This window comes from Camellia sinensis, chromosome 2, assembly GCF_055761805.1.
Source record: "Camellia sinensis isolate YWXY chromosome 2, ASM5576180v1, whole genome shotgun sequence".
NCBI lineage: Eukaryota > Viridiplantae > Streptophyta > Magnoliopsida > Ericales > Theaceae > Camellia > Camellia sinensis.
This window is the reverse complement of record NC_138962.1, coordinates 30,151,930-30,175,060: the sequence shown is the minus strand read 5'-3', so window position 1 is coordinate 30,175,060 and position 23,131 is coordinate 30,151,930. Positions and strand designations below refer to the sequence as shown.

The 23,131-nt window shown below is 38.7% G+C and overlaps 2 pseudogenes across 1 annotated transcript; both read right to left on the bottom strand.

Annotated features, from left to right (window-relative positions):
• Positions 1-326: 326 nt before the first annotated feature.
• LOC114300267 (putative carboxylesterase 12 pseudogene) lies at positions 327-1,681 on the bottom strand (annotated as a pseudogene).
• A 13,958-nt stretch (positions 1,682-15,639) lies between these two features.
• Positions 15,640-16,879, bottom strand: LOC114300258 (putative carboxylesterase 12 pseudogene; annotated as a pseudogene). Its single transcript, XR_014360743.1, has one exon. The product of XR_014360743.1 is annotated as a putative carboxylesterase 12 pseudogene (transcript).
• Positions 16,880-23,131: the final 6,252 nt, after the last annotated feature.

Here is a 23,131-nt window from a genome sequence, read left to right as displayed (position 1 = left end):
ATTGCGTTTGAATCCGTTCGAAGCCAAGTATTTCGGACCTCTAGGTTCGTGGATCCGAACCCTTTCGAGTCCGAGTGCCTCGGATCTCTAGGCTTGCTTAATACCCTTTCGAGTCCGGGCCCGAGTAAGTCTCTAGGTTCGTGGATCCGAACCCTTTCGAGGCTTAGAGCCATTTAGCCCGTTTGATGGCGATAAATCTGGGCCCACCGATTCTTGGACTTGCAATAAATTCGGGCCCACTAATCTTGGGCTATTGGGCCTAAATAATTTAGTGGGCTCAAATTAGCCCCTCTTACAAGGAGTAAGTTCACAACATTACACAATCACTAGACTTTGCTCTCATTCATGAAGGAAGCCACTCGTTTGAGCATAGCCAAAGCATTGTGACAACTGGGGTTAAACAAATGGAACACATGGCCCTCCCCTTTAGCCTCCACAGCCTCCACCACTCCTCCCCACCCACTCTTCTCCAACGCCTCCTTGTAGTACCAATCAAGGTTCTAAATCGCGGTATCGGGTAACGTAACGGTATCGATCGCGGAGTATCGGTATCGGTAGTATCGATCGGTACGTATCGGGAATCGGGTGTCGCGGTGGTGAAATTTTAAAAATCATTTCAAAGGTTTTTCAATTTTTTCTTTCCCGTACCGGTCCGAACCGGTGAGTATCGGCGCGTCGCTGCTTGTGTAACGGCTTGTGGAACGCTTACAGGCCGATACGTACCGGGACTCGGCCGATACTCCTGCGATTTTTAATCTCAGTGGTATATCGGCCTGTATCCGTCGCGGCACCCCATTTTTCCGATACGTATCGGCCGATACGTAGCGTATCGGCCGATATTTAGAACTATGGTACCAATTCCTATCCCTCATCGAATCTTTCTCAGCTACACACACCAACACCTTCTTGCAACCCAGGCTCGAAAGTTTTGGATCCTTAGCGGGGTTGAATAAAGGGTCATCGGACCCACTCGTCGTCGGGTTGACAAAGACCCAGAATTTGTCAGCAACCGATTTTCCAGCCAAGTTAGCTTCTTCACCACCAATCAAGTCCTTCCCACCAAAATACGGGTGGATTAAAACCATCCCAACAAGCTTCGCTCCATCCAGTCCTTCCGAACGGACCCTCATGCCCATGTTGTGTACTATGTTACCACCTGCGCTATCTCCTGCAAAGAACACACGATCAAAATCAACATACTCCTTTAGCCATACCTCTCCACCATTAGCAGTGGAGTGAGAAGCAACCCATTTGACGGCGGCCCAAGAATCATCATATGGGATCGGAAGAAGGTGCTCGGGGGCTCTTCTGTAATCAACGGAGACGACAACGACGTTGGCTTCGGCCACAAGTGAAATGAGGTAGTTATGGTATGTGGGAGAGAAGGCAGTTTCGATGGCGAAGCCTCCACCATGGAAGTAGAGTAGAATAGGAAACTTATTGTGATCTGGTTTGTTGGGAATGTAGAGCCTGGCAGATAAACCAGTCTCTGGATGGATTACGACGTCTTTGGATTGGACACCGGTGTCGGGATTGGTTGAGGGAGGGACAGTATCGGTGCCTTTGAGTCGTTCTACTCTGCCATCTTTGTAAACTCGAATGAAGGATGGAAAGTCGTGTACTATTTCTTCTGCTGGGGTTGAAGCCATCGTGGAGAAAAAGAAACTGAAGAGAAAGAAAGGGAAAAGTGGTGGGCATTGCTTACACTAATTGATCCAGAATTTATCTGCTCTCCGTCGAGTAGTTGTAGTTGTAAGAGAAATATTCTGTCCGTTTCAAAACACCAAGGATCCTCTAAAATGTTTTTTTTCTTAAGTTTTCTAAAGTAGTGTATTGTGCAGTTGAGATTTAATGTTGAAAAATTGATGTGATTTGTCATTAAATCTCATCCACACAATCCACCACTCTAGAAAATTTTAGGAAAAAAAAACTCTAGAGGATCCTTGCTCTTTCAAAAGAGCAATGCTATAGATCACTAATTTATTATTACTAATACCATCGTTAGTGAGGTGGCAATTGAAAAAAAAAAAAAAAAAAACAAGGCACAAAACACATGTGGCAGTGGGTGGGAGCCACTGCCATATCATTAGAGCCACCACTAATTAGTGGTCTAAAGCATTTTTGCGTTTCAAAATAGTGGTCTGTTTTAAAAAGATTAATTTTTTAATAATATAATTATTACTCTTTAAAAAAATTAATTTTTTAAAATTATCGTTTGATAATACATTTTTTGAAAAATATCAATTGTCATAATTATATTTTTTTGTATTGTTAATGAATTTAAAAGAAATATAAAATAAAAAATTCATACTATTTTAATTCTTAATTTTTAAAAATAAACTAACATTTTAAGATAATAAAAAATAAAATAAATAATGAATATTTTAGAACGAAGAAAGTAAAATAATTCAATGCAATGGTTGTGAAATTATTATGTCAACTTAATACAACCACAACTATAAAAGAAATTTTCAGACAGTAGTGTTATATAAAAGAAATTTGTACAAAAAAAATTCATACATAATAAGATGACGGATATGTGCGCGCAGGGGCAGAGCTAAAGAAGGTCCAAGGGTCACGTGTCCCCCTTAATTTTGATTTATTTTATTTTATTTTTGTTTTGTGATTATATATATAAAAAAAAATTTTCTTAACATATTCTTTGGGTAAGGATTTATTGTATTGTTCACAATAAGTAGTTATTTGATATTTTGAAAACACTATGTGGTATTGCTTATGTAAGAGTCTAAACTAATAGTATAATGAGAAATCGTATAGATTGAATATAATTAACTCATTATTTTCAGATAATTAACACACTATATAGTGTGATTTGTGATTTCTCACGCTTTGAGTATCACATAAGCAACGCCATGTGATACTCTAAGACTATTTAATAATTTTTATTCAAAACACATTATTTATAAGCAATATCATCTCTTTAATATTTTTTGACAAAAAAAAATTAAATAGATTTTATAATAATTTGTGCTATAAATGATGTGTTTTTATTTTTTAAAATTAGAAATTTTTATCCATAATTTGTTTGCTAAAATTACAAACTTACGTTACAATCTCGCACCGAGCTATCACACACTATTATAGAATTTTGATTTGTTCTTATTAATAATGATTTTTAATTTTTTACGCTTAAATTTAGCTCATAAAATTATTATTATCTTAATGTTGATCATGATTTTTTTTTAAATAAAAAATTGTAATTAATAAATACCCCTTCTAACTTAATTTTATGATTTCGCCACCGTGTGTGCGTGTTTATTTTAAGACAAACGGGTCATTATTTGTTATAAAAAAAAATTAGAAAACTTATATCTTTAAAATTTGTCAATTTGTTCAAATATCATTTTTTCTTTCAAATGTCTCACTATTTTTACGTGTGTCACCTATATGTTCAATATCACCTATCTATCGCAACTCACTGTCACCAGTTGCCACCGATGGCCACCAACATCTTTCTAAGGACTTGGCCAATTTTTTGATGACTTTTTCAACGATTTTTTCAGTGCCAACGATTTTTTCAATGCGTGTTATTCTCACCACATAAGATTAATCATTGGACCTAATGCCTAATATACCCCCAACTTGAATTTATCAATAATTTTTCCTTTTTTATATGAATTTCCAATTACAAATCATTTTCCATTTTTGACCTTTTATTATAGAATATGTCAGATTACTTGACACGATTTGGTTGTTTTTGTTTCATTTAAGCAACATGTCCAAGTATATGCGAATATAACTTGAGACGATTTGGTTGTTTTTGTTCATTTGTTTTAAGCATTATGTCCAAGTATATTTGGTTGTTTTCGTTTCATATGTCCAATTATATGCTAATACAACTTGATTTAAAATTTTAGTGAAAAGGATATAAAATAAAATAACCACCAAAATTTGAGGCAACTTCAGAATAATGTAAATTTAGGTAGTGGAATATGTCATTGTCCCAATGGACAGCTATATACATCACTGGGCGAATTGTCCTGTCCCAAGAAAAATTACAATCAAATAATTCTCAAAAATTGTAAAAGTAAAAAAAAAAAAAAAAAAAAAATCATTCTCTAAATAAAGAGCATTGTTATTCAATACCAAAAAATAGATCCAATTTTTAAACCTATTGATATAACAATCAATTTGGATATTAAGGATAAATTACCAATAGGCCCTATTTTTTGTATTTATTATCCATTAAATTCTATTGATAAATTTATATTGTTATGAATAAATTTATAGTGATAAATTTATCAATAAGAGTTTGTAAGTGAATAAGTCTAGTTAATAAAACTGATTGGTAAGTGTCCCAAATATTAAAGATAACGCATTCTCTCATATCTTTTCTAATTATTAACCAATTATATCACTTACACATCATTGGATCTATAAAATGAATCTATAAAATAAACTTATATATTATTTTTCATAAATAAATAATAAAAAAACAATTATTCAGCAAATTTTCCACAGCGAAACTCACACCAATATTATTGGCCAACAGTCAGGTTCATGCTATAAAATCAATGTTTCCATCAACAATCATAACAAAGATTTTGTAAGAAGCAACAAAACTATTTATAATCACAAAATTAATTTCAAATTATATTTTTCCCAAATTGAAAATCATAAACCATAAGTTTACATAAATAAAACTTATCCTAAATAGAAATAATACCTATTGAAATTCATATAAAATTTTCACCAGTGAAATTCCTATTTGATTTATTGGAATGAAATGGAATGATCATTCCTTAGTTTCAATTACAAAATGACCATTTCATTTACAATAGTGAATAAATTTATAAGAATAAATATTTTGATAAAATGACTATTATATTCCACATCATTCTAACGAAACAAACATAATTAAATCCTTCCCAACACGTGAGAGTAGGAATCTTCTGAAGAAATTTGTTTTGTTATTCCAAACGTGAAAGAGAGGGGAGAGTTTCTAACTTTGTAAAAAGAAATAACGTAACGAATGTGGTCTACAAAGAAACGAGAGAGGGAGTTTCTAACTTTGTAAAAAGAAAAAAAATGTAATGAATGTGGTCTACTGTGCTCGTATTTTTTTGGAATTGAGAGTGCTGTTTGAATCCGCGAGATTTATCGGTTTAGTTTTGATAATTTTAATTAATTATTTTGAAAGATTTTTCAGATATATTATGCACACAAAAATTTAGATCAACAAGATAACCATAACCTATTTGATTCATTAAGTTTATCATAAATAAATAAATAAAAAATGATAGTCAATTTTTAACAACACACTTGTCATTCATTTTTTAGATACAAATAATATAAATTAAATAAGTTACGATTATCACATCGACCTAATATCCTTTTGAATGAAATATAAGAAAAAAACTACAAAATAAATTATTAAATAATTAAAGTAACAACATAGGTTCGAAATAATACCCTCCAATCCAAGTGGTTATACTGGATTGTAGCCCAATCCTTATTTTTTATTGGGGAGCTTACTGATAAGTCTCATGTACTAAGTTCAAAACCCAACTAATCCCAAAACAAAATACTTGCACCAATTAGTCCAATACATTTTTAATTGTTACCAAAAAATCTTTTTTTTTTTTTTTAATTTACAGACACTGTTCACATCTTACTACCGTCGGACTTCCGTCAAACGGTCGCCGGAGACTCGTCGGAATGTTCAACATCGCCGGAGACTCGTCGGAATGTTTAAAACATGTTATGAAACTGTAAAATTTTACAGTTCTAAAAAATGTTATAAAACTGCAAAATTTTACAGTTTTAAACCATGATTCATTCGAGCACCAAAAAAAAATTTGAAACTGCAAAATTTTACAGTTTTCACCGCCTGTAACTAAAACTCGAAAATTACTTGTTCAGAATTCGAAAATTTTCTCATTACAAATCTGTGTGATATATGTACAAATCTGAGTTATTACAGATCTGTTTCAATGATATTATAGATCTATTTCATCATCAACAACAACATCCATAGATCAACAACTATCCCAAAAAAAATCTGTAAATAGAGAGAGAAAGAGAGAGAAATTGACAAAGATATATACACAAATCTGTTCAATCTAAACACAGATCTGAGGATGAGCGTCTTCTTGTTCTTGTTCTTCATCGTCTTCTTGTTCTTGTTCTTCATTGCCTTCTTGTTTGACTTTAGGACTGAGATTAGGGTTAGAGGAGGAGGCGTAAAGAGGGAAGCAAAAAGCAGAGAGAGAGGGGAAAGGACTTTTGGGTGTACTAAAAAAGTTATGGGATTAAATGGTGTCCACATGTTCCACATGGGACCTATGGGTAATTTCCCCTTTTTTATTTGTTGGGTAAATTGGTTATTAGCCCCGTTTGGTGTAAATGTTAAAACAGATTATATATTATAGCTTAATAGATTGTGGGAGCCAGAAAAATATCTTAAACAAATATCAACTATCCTCTATAAAATGAGGAGACCCCATACACAAGAGGTAGGCCTTTCTTCCCTACACTCCACACACAACACTTTTTACTATTCCTAATCTATACTCTTCATTTATGGATTCTAACTTTATCATCATAGTGTCTCCGGCCGACAACCCCCCTTAGTTGGCGCTGACTATGTTCATCCTTGCAGATCTACAGGAGCCAAGCTCATCTCTTCGTTGGATCTCATAAACAATCCACGTAAGAGGATTTTTTGGGTCTCATAATTGGCGCTGTCTGTGGGAAATGTTTGAGAATTTAATGAGGAGCAGAGCAAACACCACTCTTAAGGAGCTCGGACCAATATACTATCTATAGCTGGGTCTTTATCTTCTCCCTTTTTGATTATGTTTCTAAATATCAGTATATCGATGTATGTATGTATATGTCTCTATCTTTATGATCACAGATTTGAAAATATTAATTTTGGTTAGGAAAGTTGAAAGCATAAGATGAAGGTAATGGATTTACAATTGAGTCTAGATTTTTTCTCTCTAAAAATGAGTTTCACTTTTCTTTGTAAGAACATCATTTCGGCCTTAAAAAAAGGGCTACCTGGCCAAACCCACCCTGGGACTTTATTTATTAACTTATTGCCTTACAAAAGTTGATTCTTGGAATATATATACATGTGCGTCTGGAAGATCTTGTTCCTCTTCGGACTTCTACACAACAAATGGGTACATTGGAAGATCTATGGCTCTAAGCAAGCTTTGTACACAATTTCCTCGGCTTCTTAGATCCTTCGTTGTTGACACAAATTAATCAGCAAAAAATCAATCGCCGAGTTCCAACCCCATCAACAACTCCCACCCAAACCCATCATTCTTCCTAGTTTGTTACCCAAGCAAATCACATAGCAAGAACAATCGAAGACAACAAGGATGAATCGGCTTTAAGAGCTTGGCAAACAGCCTAGACGACGACGAAGCCAATACTATATCTATGTAATAACAAACAGTGCATGGTCAAAACATTTCCGAGCTTGATTTCGCTATCTCCGACTTCAGTGTCGTCTTCGGTTTCAGTTTTGGCTCCGACTATTTGTCCAAAACATACCTCAAGATTCAGCTATCACAATTACACCTATTCGGCAACCACCAACAAACCAACTTACATCCATAAGGCCCAACGACGACTCTACAATTCGGTAACATCCTTATTCATTATTCTGCGAACATCATTACTTGGCAGTACCACAACTTCTAGAAGATTGCTTGACAAAGCTACGAAGCTACGAAGCTGCTCGACAGTGCCATACCTCACACAAGGCTACTCGGCATCTCTTTCACCTTTCTTGGCATCAATACAGCTCACCCAAATTGCCCATCGGTACAACACAACTCGGTCTCTTTGCAACCTAGTTGTGGCCGTGTAACTTGCTACTCGGCAACCATTCCACATTAACCAGCTGTTTAATGACGACCTTTGTCTCCATTTATTAATTCGTCACTCAAACCATGTCCCGACGCCCTTCTGAACTACAATGTTGAGAACTAAGTGTTTCGGCCAGCCAAAGTGTCGCCGACCACGTTTACGTATCCATTTTCTCTTTCTAGCAAGTGGGTTTACATTCTTCTTCATGCGAGCAAGAATTTCTTGGCCTACTAGTAGGTTCACGTCGATAAGCGGAGTCAACAAACACCGACTAGTAGAGCCACGAACTAACCGTAGGGCGCCGATAGTTGCAAAACAGACTAAATGTCCAGAAATTGACATTTTTCAGAGTTGTCACACTCAAGCTTTGACTATACCAGTGTGAAGCCCTCATCAATACAAGTCTAACGCCACAAATCGCGTTGAAATCGGAGCTAAAACAAAGCCGTACGAACCTATCGAAGTTTGGCTAATGATATAACAATTCCACTAGAAAAGACGACTTAAGTTGGCCAACCTAGGAAATTATTCCTTGCATTGTGGCTAAGTTACATCCTGTCATAGCCAAACAATCAAGTTTAAAAATATAATTTCCAAAATACATACACAAAGATATGTCTGGCAAAGTGGTTTAGTATTATTCTTTCACCATGAGAATAAGAGTTCAATTCTTCTTATCAACAACTTTCTTTTATTTTTTGCCAAGCCACCAAGCAATATAGGAGCAATTATCCAGTGTGTTATGGAGCACCATTCCCATCACTTCTCTTTTAGCTAAAACTACGCCATCAGGTGTCCGATTACAGAGATCCCATAGTCGTTTCCAACTATTTGGAGCCTTCTGAACACATCCGTATGGTTTGACTTTGCAAATTCCATACCACAAATTTGTAGATTTTATATGTCGCTAAAATACCATTTGTGTCGTTGCACTTGGAGTTTGCTCAAATGCCACATTCACCCACTACAACTTATTTGGTGATAGTGTGTTGCGGAGCACCATTCTCAACCAATCTGAGCCATCACTTCTCTTTTAGCTGAAACTACGCCCTTCAGGTGTCCGATTACAGAGATCCCATAGTCGTTTCCAACTATTTGGAGCCTTTTAAACACATCCGTATGGTTTGATTTTGCAAATTCCATACCAAAAATTTGTAGATTTTATATGCCGCTAAAATACCATTTGTGTCGTTGCGCTTGGAGTTTGCTCAAATGCCGCATTCACCCACTACAACTTATTTGGTGACTTTCTGTCACCACAGTCAAACCTACCCTGACACATGGTAGACTGATCCTCGGTAATTTTGGCACCCCTCCATTCGGAAGCAAATACACATTGGACACGACTCAACTGACCACAATTTGTTCTCGGCTTAAACTCCTTGGCACTTTTGGCACCTCTCTATTTGGAAGCAAATATATGTTCGACACGACACTGAACTGAAAGGCCGACAATGGGACAATGGAGATCCAATGTTACATGTTCACGACAATGGAAGCAAAACCGAAGCAAAATCGAGGCAATTTTGCAACTAATTCTATGACAGTTCAATGTGGTGAGGTATAAGTTAATCAATTGAAAGCTCATCGCCGAACTCACTAAACAAAACTCTTACACTCACTCGGCACTTTCACTTCGGCAACTTGGCATATCATTTCCTGAACCCAACTCAATTTTGCCAATTCACAAACTTGGCAGCATTCGTATTCACAAATCAACTCCCTAAGTATCAACATATTTCCCGTTTCCCTAAATAGTCCCTTCAGTTGAGTATCAACAACAATTCCGGAATCACACAATCTATTTGTGGAGTCCAATTCTACAAATTCCGCGCCTAATATTAAGATCAACGACCTGGAAAACTCGGGCGTTACAAGATTGCTCAACGGTCACGCCACATCCGATAGGCACGCAATTTTAACAGCAGGATCGTGGGGCTAGGAAAAACTTTTCCATCCTCCTCGATCATTCATTTTGTTACCTTGGTGTAGACGTCCCCGAACGCCCCAGGAGGAACGAGTCCCGTTCTGTTCATTTGGGGTCACTACAGTTCGGACTCTCAAATTGTCACGGTTCTAAATCTGAACCAAAGAGTCCAAATCCGGCAAATCGTTTTGAGAAAACAGATTTTTGAAAGAAGTGCCAAACATGGACTGCTTTTCCAGATACAGAGTCGCCACCTAAATGTTTTATTTTGGGAAAATTTAGGAAACCCTGACTCGTTTGCCTAAGGCCACATGTCTGTCATCACCAAAGTTGCCTCGGCTCGGGAACTTGAGTACGATTGGGGAAGGTCACTTCGTGAGCACCCCTGCTCGCCCGATCAAAGATCGGCCTCTACTAACCATGATATCTATTTTTGAAAACATTATGTGTTCTTATTCCAGGTATTAGCCTAGATTACTATGTGATGCGCACAGCATACAAGTATAGACTGGATCGCCTGAATTAGAACAAAGCATTTTATGTTTGTTTGTTTTGAAAATGGTTTGATGGTGCTACCCGCAAGTAGGCTAAGACGTAGATTTGCCACCCTCGGGTGGGCTTAGAAAACATGATTTTGCCACTATCTAGTGGGCTTAAAACACACATTTGATGAATTGTTCCAATCCAAATAACCCAACCTTCACCCACAGGCATTCAGGCAGTTATATCACATAAGCCATTAGCCTCATGGTAAGCATGCTATTCATGGCAGTCACTCACACGCATGCAAGGATGCTAAAGCATAAAACTTACCGAGTACTCCAAGCCAAAACAGAAGCTAATTAGAAATCCATGCATGATCCTAATTATACAGAAATGTCTAATGCAACACATGCAAAAATGCAACTATAGCAGGCTCGGCTATTCTAGACATGGCATATGAAATGCTACAGCTAACATGTATTCAACTTGGAATTGAAAATACAATGCAGTTAGTATGATGCGCCGAGCCCGGTGCATGCAAAACAGATGAATGAATGCAAACATGCTATCATACTGTGGCCCTGTTTGGTACAGCTTAATTTCAGCTTATTTCAGCTTTCAGCTTAATTTAAGCTATTTTGATGTGTTTGGTTTAGCTTATAGCTTATAGCTTATAGCTTTGTGGAAGTTAGAAAACAGCTTATTCTTTGAGTGGGGCAGGAGATGCTTTAAGAATAAGCTGGAAATCAGCTTAAGCTGAAAGTTATAAGCTATAAGCTGTTTAGGCATAAGCTATAAGTACTTTCCCACAGCTCTACCAAACAGGGCCTGTATGTTGATTGAAACATGCCCTAATCTAACTATCATAAGCGGATAAATAAAAGGGAGAAAGACGTGGGGTTGGAAGACATACATCACACGCACGCACACTTATTACAGTTGTGCCCTCGCGCAGAGGGTCCGAATAAATAATATACAGTCCCAAATGAATAATTACAGTCCAAATATGTACAAAACCCTAATTAATTAACAAATTAAATTAAGAAAGCAATAAATTGGCATGCAAGTTAGGGACTGCCTCAAATCTGCTCCGAATGATGAATGATGCATGCTCGGGTTGCCTTGTGCGGAAAATCCCTCGTGATGCCTCGGTTTGCCTCTGTTTGCAATTGTTCTTGGAATGCGTGCCAAGCTCTGGAAGGCTGTCGATTTCTGATTTGCTGCAACAGAGAGCAACAAAGGGGCATGGCAAAGTATTTTCACATGTGTATGCATGACTACTCTTCAGGGAGTGTAGTCCTCGGTCTTCGTGCCACCAATCACGCATATCAATGCATGATGGCCGATGAGTCGAATTGTACGACTCAATATGAAATGAATGCACATATCAACACAACAAAACCTAAACTCCATCATGGATAATCCGAAGTGTCAATGACTGGGAATTGAGACACGTTCCGTCACTCGAAGTACGAAACGTCCCTCGTTTCCCGTGCTCGGGCTAACTCCTATCCCAAGCACAATGCAATATGCATGACATGCATGAATGCAACTAATATACAACCTAGCATGCACAATGCTATGAGATGGCATACACAATGCACGATGTAACAAGGCATACGCAATGCTCTAACATACAACCTAGCATACGCAATGCTATAAAATGAAATGGCATACTCAATGCACAATGGACTTACACCAACATGAGTGGACCTCAGCCACACTCACATTAGTAGCCATGAGATGAAAAATGAGACACTCGAAATGCGTGCACACATGCACGCAAATCGAGGACCGAACCCAAGGCATAGCATGCAACACTAACAAGGCATGGCAAGGCATGAAACATGGTATGCAAACATGTAAATTTCAGTGCTGAAATATGATGCAAAACAGCCCCGAAACATGGAAACATGGCACCCGATGCATGGAATGAACCCGAAACACAAAACTAGACATATGCATTGGCCTATAGCTATACAAAACATGCATTATTTGATCATGAAGTATGAATACAGAAGCAAGACAGTCCCAAAACATGCATATTTCCAGTTTATAACAAGTCCCAAAAACGAATGCAAATAGGGCTAATCTATCATGCAAGAAAAGGCCTAAAATAGAGATTAAACACAAAGGGACAGCATCTGGCCCCAAACAAAGAAGATCCCTTCAACAAAGTTGAAGAGGGGCTAAAATAATTCACTTTACAGTTTATGACCAAGTCCAAAATAGTGTGCAAGTAAGCTTAAAACACTATGCAAAAATAGGCCTAAAAGAAGGTTTAAACACAAAGAGCAAAAAGGGAGCCTCAAAAAGCAAATGACCCTTGATCAAACATGAAGAGGGGGTCAAAATATGACTCTTTATAGTTCGGGTCGGAGCCCAAAAATACAAGCACAAGGAGCTAAAAAAACATGCAAACAAAGGGGCCAAAAGAGGGATAAAGAGGCAAGTGATAGAGGGAAGTCCCAAACAGTGAAGTTCCCTTCAACAAATTTGAAGAGGAGCTCAAAATAAGGGAACTCACAGTTTATAGCAAAGCTCGAAATAGTTTACAAATAGGCCTAAAATACGATGCAAAAAAGAGGCCTAAAAGAAGCTTTTAACACAAAGTGTAAAAAGAAGCCTCAAACAGGGAGAAGCCCTTAATCAAACATGAAATAGAGCTTAAAATAAGACTATTTTCAGTTTGGGTCGGAGCCCAAAAATACTTTCAAGCAAGACTTAGATATAGAGCAAGATAGGAACAAAAAAGAGGGAAAAGAAGCTTACCCTTGAAGACCAATGGACCAGCAGCTCTTGGTCTGAGAAATGGTGCTCCTAAGCTCTAAAAAACAGCTCCAAGTTGTTGGATTGGATGGTGGTGGGGTGTATACCAAAAATCGTGGCAAACGGAGGTGGTTAAGCGGTCCCGAACAGAGGCACACGGCCGTCGGCTCCGAAAAAAAAATCGGAAACCGGGCTCCAAACGGAAAAAATGGCCTACGACCACGAAACGTAGCCTACGGCCACTGAGAGATGATCTACGAGACCTCTCCCTCCTTCGGGAAGAGAAAACAGAGAAAACGGAGCTTGGTTCGCAAACCGAGGTAAGACACGAAAGAGCCCGGAAGTCCGGAGGCAAGGCTCATAGCCGAGACTCTGAAACTTCTGAATGAGCACAATATGCACCATTATCGAGCGGTCAATCGGTGACGTCTGAGTCTTAAGGTCGGTCAAAAATGGGGTGTCTACACTTGGTCATTTATTGCCAACTCGGACATCTTAGTCAAATTTCCTCTTTCCACTTAGGGCATATCAGCCAATTCTCATCTCAGCACCTCTGCTATGCATGAATACTCGGCCAACTTAGTCTAAGCATTACAAAGAAAATTACTTGAGTTACAAACTCCAGCTCCTTTTTACACACCTCCAAGCAAGCGCTAGTGTTAGGGCAAGACAACTCATACTACACATTCGGTAATGCTTTGCATATTTTTCCACGCCGTCCTTTTTGTAGCTTTTATAGGTTTCCACTTTTTAACTGATATATCTACATTATTTGGTTCAGGCAATCATTTATGTGCTCGGCACATAGAAATATCTCTAACTCGACGCGAAAGTCTTTATTTTGAAGCAATCTTCGCACTCGGCAATATACTACTCCCTCGTCCAAGGATTATAATACCGTAGCTTACACCCTAACCTGGGGGTTATAATACTGCGACCTACACCTTTGCCTGGGGGTTATGATACCGTGGCCCATCGTTATAGAGATAGTATTACTTACTAGGCTTTAGCTCACTTCTCTCCCTTATATACATATAGTCATACATACATACACATACATGCATACATACATACACACACACACACACACACATACATACATACATACATACATACATACATACATATATTCTAGGGGATTTGATATTTATTCAAGCCACATTGCTTGGAAATGTGGTCCAAGAGTGAGACCTACATCAACTACGCATTATCCACACGAACTCAAAATAAAAAACTTCAACTTCATTTTAGGTAATAAAAAACTTCCACTTCTTGTATCAAAGAAAGTGAAAGTTTTGGGGCTATTGTGGGAGCCAAAAAAATATCCTAGCTATAAGGGTAAAATATCCTAAACAAATATCAGCTATTCTTTATGAAATGAGGAGACCTCATACACAAGGGGTAGGTCTTTCTTCCCTATATTTCACACATAACACTCTATACTATTCCTGATCTATACTCTTCATTCATGGATTCTAATTTCATAATTGGAGTGTCTCCGGCCGGCAACCCTGGTTAAATGGCGCTAACTATGTTCATCCTTGCAGATCTACAAGAGCCAAGCTCATCTCTTCGTTGGATCTCATCAACAATCCATGTAAGAGGATTTCCTAGGTCTCACACAGATTATATATTATGACTTAGGGGTAGGTCATTCTTCCCTATATTTCACACACAACACTCTTTACTATTCCTGATCTATACTCTTCATTCATGGATTCTAATTTCATAATTGGAGTGTCTCCGGCCGGCAACCTTGGTTAAATGGCGCTAACTATGTTCATCCTTGCAGATCTACAAGAACCAAGCTCATCTCTTCGTTGGATCTCATCAACAATCCATGTAAGAGGATTTTCTAGGTCTCACACAAATTATATATTATGATTTTAATCAGAAGCTGTTAATCTAATTTGTGTAACTGTTGGATTATAGCTTTAAGTTGTTGAGTAGTGTTTGTTAAATAAGTTGTGAAGTAACTTTTTCAATTAACTTTTATTTTTTGTTATTCATTACTTGTCTACATTTCTCATATTATAATAATAATAATAATGTATAGACCATTTGAGTCTTTTTCTATTTTTAAAAATAAAAATATCTAAGAGTATAATCGTAAATTAATATGTACACTGTAAAAACTGATAATCAGAAGTAAGGGATGAACAACTTCTCAGAATCAATTTTTTTAAATTAAAATAAATTGTTAGAATTAAAACTGTTTAAAATAAATTTAATCAAATAATTTAAAATAACTTTTCTAAAGCTAAAAGGTATAAATTGGGTCAAAAAAAGTCAAACAAACACCTCCATTAACTAAAACTTTTACTATAAAAATAAATAAATAAATAAATAACTATTTTGCAGACTGACTCCATCACTTGCCTTACGCCATCGTCCTTGTGGAAAATGCGAGTTTACACAAATTGACATTTCAAGTCTCACTTCTTCTTTTAGAAAAGAGTGTTAAACAAATTTTACCGGTAAGATTTTCGTTTAAATTATTTGACATAATTAAACTTTCAATGGGAGATAAGTCAAATCCTAATCGAAAATTATTGCCTCCATAATCAAAGAACGTGAAGAAAGTTGTGAAAGGCACAGGAAGAAAACTTCAGTTACACAACAGTAAATTGATTTATTCATTATTTAATCAAAGCAACATTTGATAGACACAACAAAATTACATTAGAAAAACACAACAATAGAAATAAGTTTACAAACACAACAAAATCAATTAGGGATTGTCCTCGTTCAAGAAACAAGCCACTCGTTTGAGCATGGCCACAGCATTGTCACAAGTCGGGTTAAACAAATGGAACGAATGGCCCTCCCCTGCAGCCTCCATAACCTCCACCACTCCTCCCCACCCACTCTTCCCCAATTCCTCCTTGTAATACCAACCCCTATCTTTAAAAAAATCTTTCTCAGCTACACATACCAACACCTTGTCACAAACCAGACTCGAAAACTTTAGATCCACAACTGGGTTAATTAAAGGGTCATCAGACCCGCTGGACGACGGGTACACAAAGAGCCATAATTTATCAGCAACCTCTTTCCCAATAATTAACTTACTATTAATCATCTCACTATTACTACCTTCAGAACCAATTGGACTTTTCCCTCCAAAAAATGGATGGATTAAAACCATCCCAACAAACTTCATCACACCATCCAGTCCATGCCATCCGACCCGAATTCCCATGTTGTGTGCTATGTTACCCCCTGCGCTATCTCCTGCAAAGAATACCCGATCAAAATCAACATACTCCTTTAGCCATATCTCACCACCACCAGCCGAGGAGTGAGAAGCAACCCACTTGACAGCGGCCCAAGAATCATCGTAAGCGATTGGGAGAGGGTGCTCAGGGGCTCTTCTGTAATCGACAGAGACGACAACGACACTGGCTTCGGCCACAAGTGAATTGAGATAGTTATGGTATGTGGGAGTGAAGGCGGTTTCGGTGCAGAAGCCTCCGCCATGGAAGTAGACTAGAATAGGAAGCTTGTTGTGAAGTGGATTGTTGGGGATGTAGAGCCTGGCAGATAAACCAGTCTCTGGATCGATTACGACATCTTTGGATTGGACGCCGGTGTCGGGATTGGTTGAGGGAGGGACAGTATCCGTGCCTTTGAATCGTACTACTCTGCCATCTTTGTAAACTCGAACGTGGGATGGAAAATCGTGGACTATTTCTTCAGCTGGAGTTGAATCCATGGTGAGGAAAAGGAAACTGAAGAGAGAGAGAGAGAGAGAGAAAAGTGGTGGGCTTTGCTTATTAATATACTAACTGATCCAGAATTTATATTCTCTTCATTGAATGGTTGTGGTTGTAAGAGAAGATATCTACTACATAATTCAATGGTTGTAAGAAAATTTAGAAAAGAGTAGTGTTATATAAAAGAAAATTTATACAAAAAAAAAAAAAAAAAATTCAAATATAATGAGATGGGAAATGTTTGTATTCATTTTCAAAATAAAAGGGTTATTATTTGTCCAAAAAATATCTATTTGTTCAAATTTATTTATATGTCTATCTTTTTAAATATCATTTATCTATTCAAATATTTATATAGGGAAAAGTTAGGGATCATGAAAATTTTGTCATGAAAATGATCATGAAAAATTTATGATCCTTGGATTACCTTGATTAGTGTGTGGTGTTTTATTCTAAGTGTAATCTAAGGGTCACAAAGGTTTCATGATTATTTTCATGACAAAATTTTCATGATACCTAGCATTGCTGATTTATATATGTCATCTACTTGTTCAATATTACTTACCTGTTATATCTCACTCCCATCAGCTGCCGCTGCCGACTACCATCCACCTGCGAAATTTGATTTGTTGCAGAAATTTGTCCACCGGCCACTTCTCATATCTTCAGCATACAAATTTCGATAGAGCCTCAAGTAAAAGAGACGCCTCAATGAAGAAATTTGTTTTGTTGCCTCGAACGTAAGAGAGAAAGGAGAGTCCCTAACTTTGTAAAAAGAAAAAGCGTAATGGATGTGGTCTAGAAAGAAACAACTCATTTGGAAGGTGATTATTTTAATTAATATTTTAAATTTTTTATAAATATATATATAATAATAAAAAAATTAATAATATAATAACAGGTAATTACTTTTCAATTTTTAATCATATTCCTCTGTGAGTGAATTTCCGACCATATTGCCAACTCAATATTCAACTGGAGAGCACTGACAGAATAGGATAAGCCCGAACGACCTGCAACAGAAGAAGAGATTCTGGTGGTGGTTCGTCCACTCGGGGGCACTTCGATGATTAAGTCAGTAATCAAATATCTCTCAAAGATAATCAATAGTGCTTACTCACTGTTCTGAATATAAATTGCGTACCTTAGACCCATAGGGGTGTCTTTCTTTTATAGCCAACACAATCCTAGTCCCAATAGAAGCCTAGCTTCAATGGACTTCTGCCAGTGTTTAGCTTGGTCTCTCCAATAGATAAAGATAAACTCTCTAAGGGCTTTATCCTTATTTAGACTGAAGTCCTTCCTCATTCTAGGACTCTTGTCCCTTATCCACTTATCCCGGATTCCGATATCTTCGGAGATAACCTCGGCGTAGCCGAGATCACCTCGGCGTCACGACCAGGACACGTGGCACCCCGACTGACACGTCGGCGTCACCTTGGCCATGTGTTGGTACTCAGAAAATATATCCCCACAACTGCCCCTAGGTTCTATTACCTCGGCATTCTGAGGTGATGAGACCTATATCGTTCATGTCGGCCATCTTAATGCATCATCCATTAAGATACGCGTCTGTAAGTTGTCTCACGCCTGCGTGCGCCGTCTGATCAATACGCTGTTCTAGGCTCATTGATGGTGTTTTGCCGCCATTCTCCGCATTTTGATCAAAACCAATTTCTCTCTCTCTGTCTCTTCACTTTGGCATCCTTATTCTCAGGCTCTCAACTCTCTCTCTCTCTCTCCAAAATACGCCATTGTTTCCAGATTTTCAAGCTTTGTAACAGCTTTATTTCCTCTCCTCTGGTGAAGCTTTCGCTGTCCTTTTTCTGAATGTAACCGTCTCCTGGCTCTGGCATCTTCAACACCGGCTTCACTCCTCTGGTAAGCTTTTGTTCCCTTCTGGTTTCTAGTTTTTGAGAAAGCTTTACCTTATTATTTGTTGCCATTGTTGTTCTGCTCAAGTTTTTGATTTATAAATCACGTATCTGAGCACATTTATTTTACGATTTTGCTTTTGCCCAATTCGTGTCTTGAATACACACATTGCTCACAAATTTGTTCACTTTTGTCACTATTTTTGACCTCACACCCTTGTGCACACTTCATCATAGTGTTCTTGATAGTTCATCACTGTTTCTTGATTCTGAAACACGTTCTTTGTTTTCTGTTTTCTGTGTCTTTTCCAGATTCGTGCCTTCAATCTTTGTTTCCATAGATCTAGGTTTGGGATTTGCTTGTAGAATCCACAAACCTTGGGAAAAATCAAAACGAGTTCCCCTTAGAATCCCCACAAATTTTGACCATAGTGCATTTTTTAGGTTTTTAGCCGAGGTCTCTAAAACCTTTACAAAACACCTTCTTTCTGAAATCCAACTTCTGAATTTAAGACGACGTCATGGGTATGTGGAAGCATAGGGTAGATACCCCGACCAAATTAGAGCACTTCAGGCAGGAGTTTGACATCCCGGGCGATGTTCATTTAAGGTTGGCCGGGAAAAACGACTCCATCATGCCCGATGTAAACCTCATGCCTTTCCCTGTTGTTGCCTTTATTGAGTGCGGACTCAGGCTTCCGCTAGATATCCTATTTCAATAAGTCCTCCATTATTACAAGCTTAACCCGATGCAGTTAGCCATTAACTCATACAGAGTCATTAATGGTATCATAGCCTTAGCACGCCGAGAAAATGCTAGGGTGACCTTAGCCGACATCCAATATTACTACACCATGTGTGGCCTTAAATTAGAAAAAGGCTATGTCTATTACCTCAAACCTAGGTCTACTGAATACAAACTGGTTGCCGACCTCCCAGACTCCAACAAAGGAGCCAGGTATGATTACATCATTGTCTCAGGCAACTGGGAGTTTGCTCCAGATGACGACCTTTACCTCTACCCTCTCAGCCGAACAGTATTCGTAGAGGGTAATGGTAAGAGCCAAGTGCTACTTTTTTCCAAGCGTTTAATACTTCTTTCTTTCCATATGTTCTAACATCTGTTTTTCTTGCAGCTCTTCCACAACCACCAAAAGACTTCCGCAAGTCCTTCTTTCCCAGCAAGGACTTGAAGAAACTATTGGATTTGCCTGTACAACAGCGGAGAGCTCCTTTACTACTCAATTTCATCTCGACCTACAAGTCGTTGCTTCCCGACGTCCCAAGGAAGCAGAAAAGAAAGTCTCCTCCTTACGCCACAACTCCACCAACAGCTTCTTCATCTCGGCCGGATCAGGGGTCAACCTCAGATCCAGCTGAACAACTATCTACCTCGGCTCCACAGCTGATCCCGTCATCTCAACGCCGTCGACGACGCCGAACTATTTTCGCCGCTGAGTTGGGCCGCCAGAAAGCAGTCGCTAAGGACCTCTTGGCCAACATCTCGTCCATTGTTGACGCTAAACCATCACCATCTCAGCCAAAGCCGAAACAAAAAAGGCTAAAGAAGGCTTAGCCAAAGGCAACGGTGACTCAGGTTGATATTTAGGACACCTTGCCAATTTCCAAATTGGCTGAGAGATATAAGGCCCCATCTGCTGCCGAGAAGAGGCTTGCGGAGGCCCAACCATCCGAGTCCACAAGATCAAAGAGGCCGAGGTCGTCTTCTGTAACAGCTTCGGGCTCCATGAAGTCTGACTCCCCCTGGGCCCCCCAAATCACACTAAAGGACAGGCCAGTTAGAGCTGGCGATAGTGCCGACGACGTTAATGTCGGCGTCGCTCTTAGTACGGCTTTGCTTCTTCCTGGCGATCTTGATTGAAACGTCGAGATGAGCCAGTATGAAAATTTTGCTTTGATGCTACAACACTCCATTCAAGTAAGTCCCTTTACTTGGTAATTTTCTTTCTCTATTTTTCCATACTTAGAGAATTTTACTAACTTCTGTTTTGTTCACTTTCAGGCCATCCAGCATGCCCATTCCTTCTCAATGCAAGCCTTTGAGAACCGGAAGGAGCTGGCCGACAAGACGAGGGAGGTCTCTGGTTTGCAGAAGACCTTAAAAAAGATTGAGGCCAAGATGAAAACTTTATCCAATCAGGCTGCAACGGCAATTAAAGAAAAGGATGCGGCTGAGGAAAAAGTAGATGCTGTTGGCCATTAAAAAAGTTCTTGAGGCCCAGAAAAAAAGAGGCAGAAGAAAAAGCGGCCGAGGCCAAGAAAGAGCTACAGGATGCCTTGGCCACAAAAGATACTGAGCTCAAGGCCGCTGTAGACACCCCATTTTTTACCATCCTCAAGACTTGGGCGTCACCATTTGAACACTCGGTGATCATCCTTGTTTGTGTTCGTCTTGAGTTCCCGGAGGTCTCGGCTACGCGCCTTGCCTCAGGATCTCTCGACTCGACTGTTTTGTGTTTGGTTTTGCACCAAACACTTGTGTTTTGCCTTTGAGGGGCAGGGAGTGGCTTGATGGCTATCCCCACACATCACCGGCCATGTCTTGAGGCCACCGGCTATGTTTTGTTTCCATCGGCACTCTGTTTGGCCGATCGGCACTCTGTTTGGTCGGCCGGCCACTGATTTTGGTCAATCGGCCACTTTTTCTGGCCGAGCCCTTTTCTTGAGTGGGTTTAAACCTTTTGAACCCCTATTTTAGCTTCTTGAGGAAGTTTGAACCTTTTGGACCCTTGGTTTTAGCTTCTTGGGAATGCTTGAACCTTTTGAACCTTTGTTCTAGCTTCTCCAAGAAGCTTGAGCCCTTTGCTCCAAGCTTCTCCAAGAAGCTTGAACCCTTTTAAGCTTCCAAGAGAAGCTTGCACCTTTTGCACCTTTTCCTCAAGCTTTTAAGAGAAGCTTGACCCCTTTGCCTAGCTTCTCCAAGAAGCTTGGCCCTTTTGCTCCAAGCTTCTAAGAGAAGCTTGACCCCCTTGACCCTTTTGCTTAGCTTCCCTTAGAAGCTTCAAGCCTTCATCTTCTCTATAAATAGAGGGCCTCTCCTCCCATTTCAAGGGTTAGAAAATCTGATATATATCATATATATATATATATATATATATATATATCACTTTCTCTCTATATCTCCCTCTCTCTCTACATTTGTGTGGGTTAGATAGTGCAAAAGAGTCTAGTTCTTGGCCATTTGAACTACACCTCCTAGCAAAACACATCCATCATCAACCTAAGGAGCTTGGAGGCCATTTTCAGAGGCTAACGGACTGTTTTTTTGGACCAAGAGGCTGCTGTCCCCTTTTGGTAACAAAGGTAACTCATTTTCCCTCTTTATTCCCTGTTTTTGCACACACTTTTAGCCTATCTTTCTTGCTGATTTGAGCTTTGTGTATAACATAAAACAGTTCTGTTTTTTTGTGTTTAAGTTACTTCATTAAGGTCACTTTTGTGTTTGAGGTTGTTTACCCCCTCTTAAGCCTTATTTGGCCCCATTTTTGTGTGTTTTTGGTGAGCTCTGGGACCACTTTGTTTGGGCCTCCTCATCACTGAAATCTTGAGGGATTTCAGTGGTGAGGATGGTGCCTTGAGGTCCTAAGAAGGAGAGGGACATCCCCTTTCCTTATTGTCTTCAATAATGGCCATTATAGCCTCATGTGTGAGCATCATTTCTAAGTGCATGTTGGCCATGTCTTAAGTGTTATTTGGTAGTATTTTACCATATATTACCTCTGTTTTTACTTGGTTTAGACACACCATGCTTAGCTTGTATACATGTCTTGTAATGCCATGATTTGCCTTAACATGTGCCTAGCATTTAGACTACCATGTTCATATGTTTTGGCCTAGCTTTGTGAAGCTTTTATGCTTGTTTTAGTATGCTAAGGGACTTTTTTTTGGTCATTTGAGTCATCCATGCTTTGCTTTGTGTAGCTACCATGCAAACTCTCTTGTATGCCTTGAGCATTGACTGCTCTAGCATGCCATCCTTGCATCATTTCAATGGTTTGGAACCACTTGTCATGTTATTTCAGTCCTTGTGGCATGTCTATATGCTTGCATTTGATATCCCTTTAATGTGTTAAAAGGTTGTTGTCTTATGCTCCTTGTTTGGGCCCTTGTGCATGCTTCCATACTTAAGCCATTTAGATGCCATTTAGGTGGGTTTTGAGGCTCATTTTAGCATGTCACATCTCTTTTTTCAGTCACTTAATTCATGCCATGTGTGGTTGCACTAAGTGTAGTTCAATGCTTCTTTGGTGAGCCTTAGGCTTTAGATCATTTGTTGTATGCTATGCTTGTCTTGTTTGCTTGTTTTGGCACCATCATTAACATGATTTTCAGAGCTTACATTGCATGCCATATGCCCATGTTGTTCCTCTTTTAAGTGTTCTTAAAAGTTGTCTCTATGTGCCTAAGTGTTGGACCTTGCATGCATGCCTATTTGTATGTGTTTTGGCTTCCATTCTTGAGCATGTTGGCCCCTGTTTTGGACCTAGTAGAGG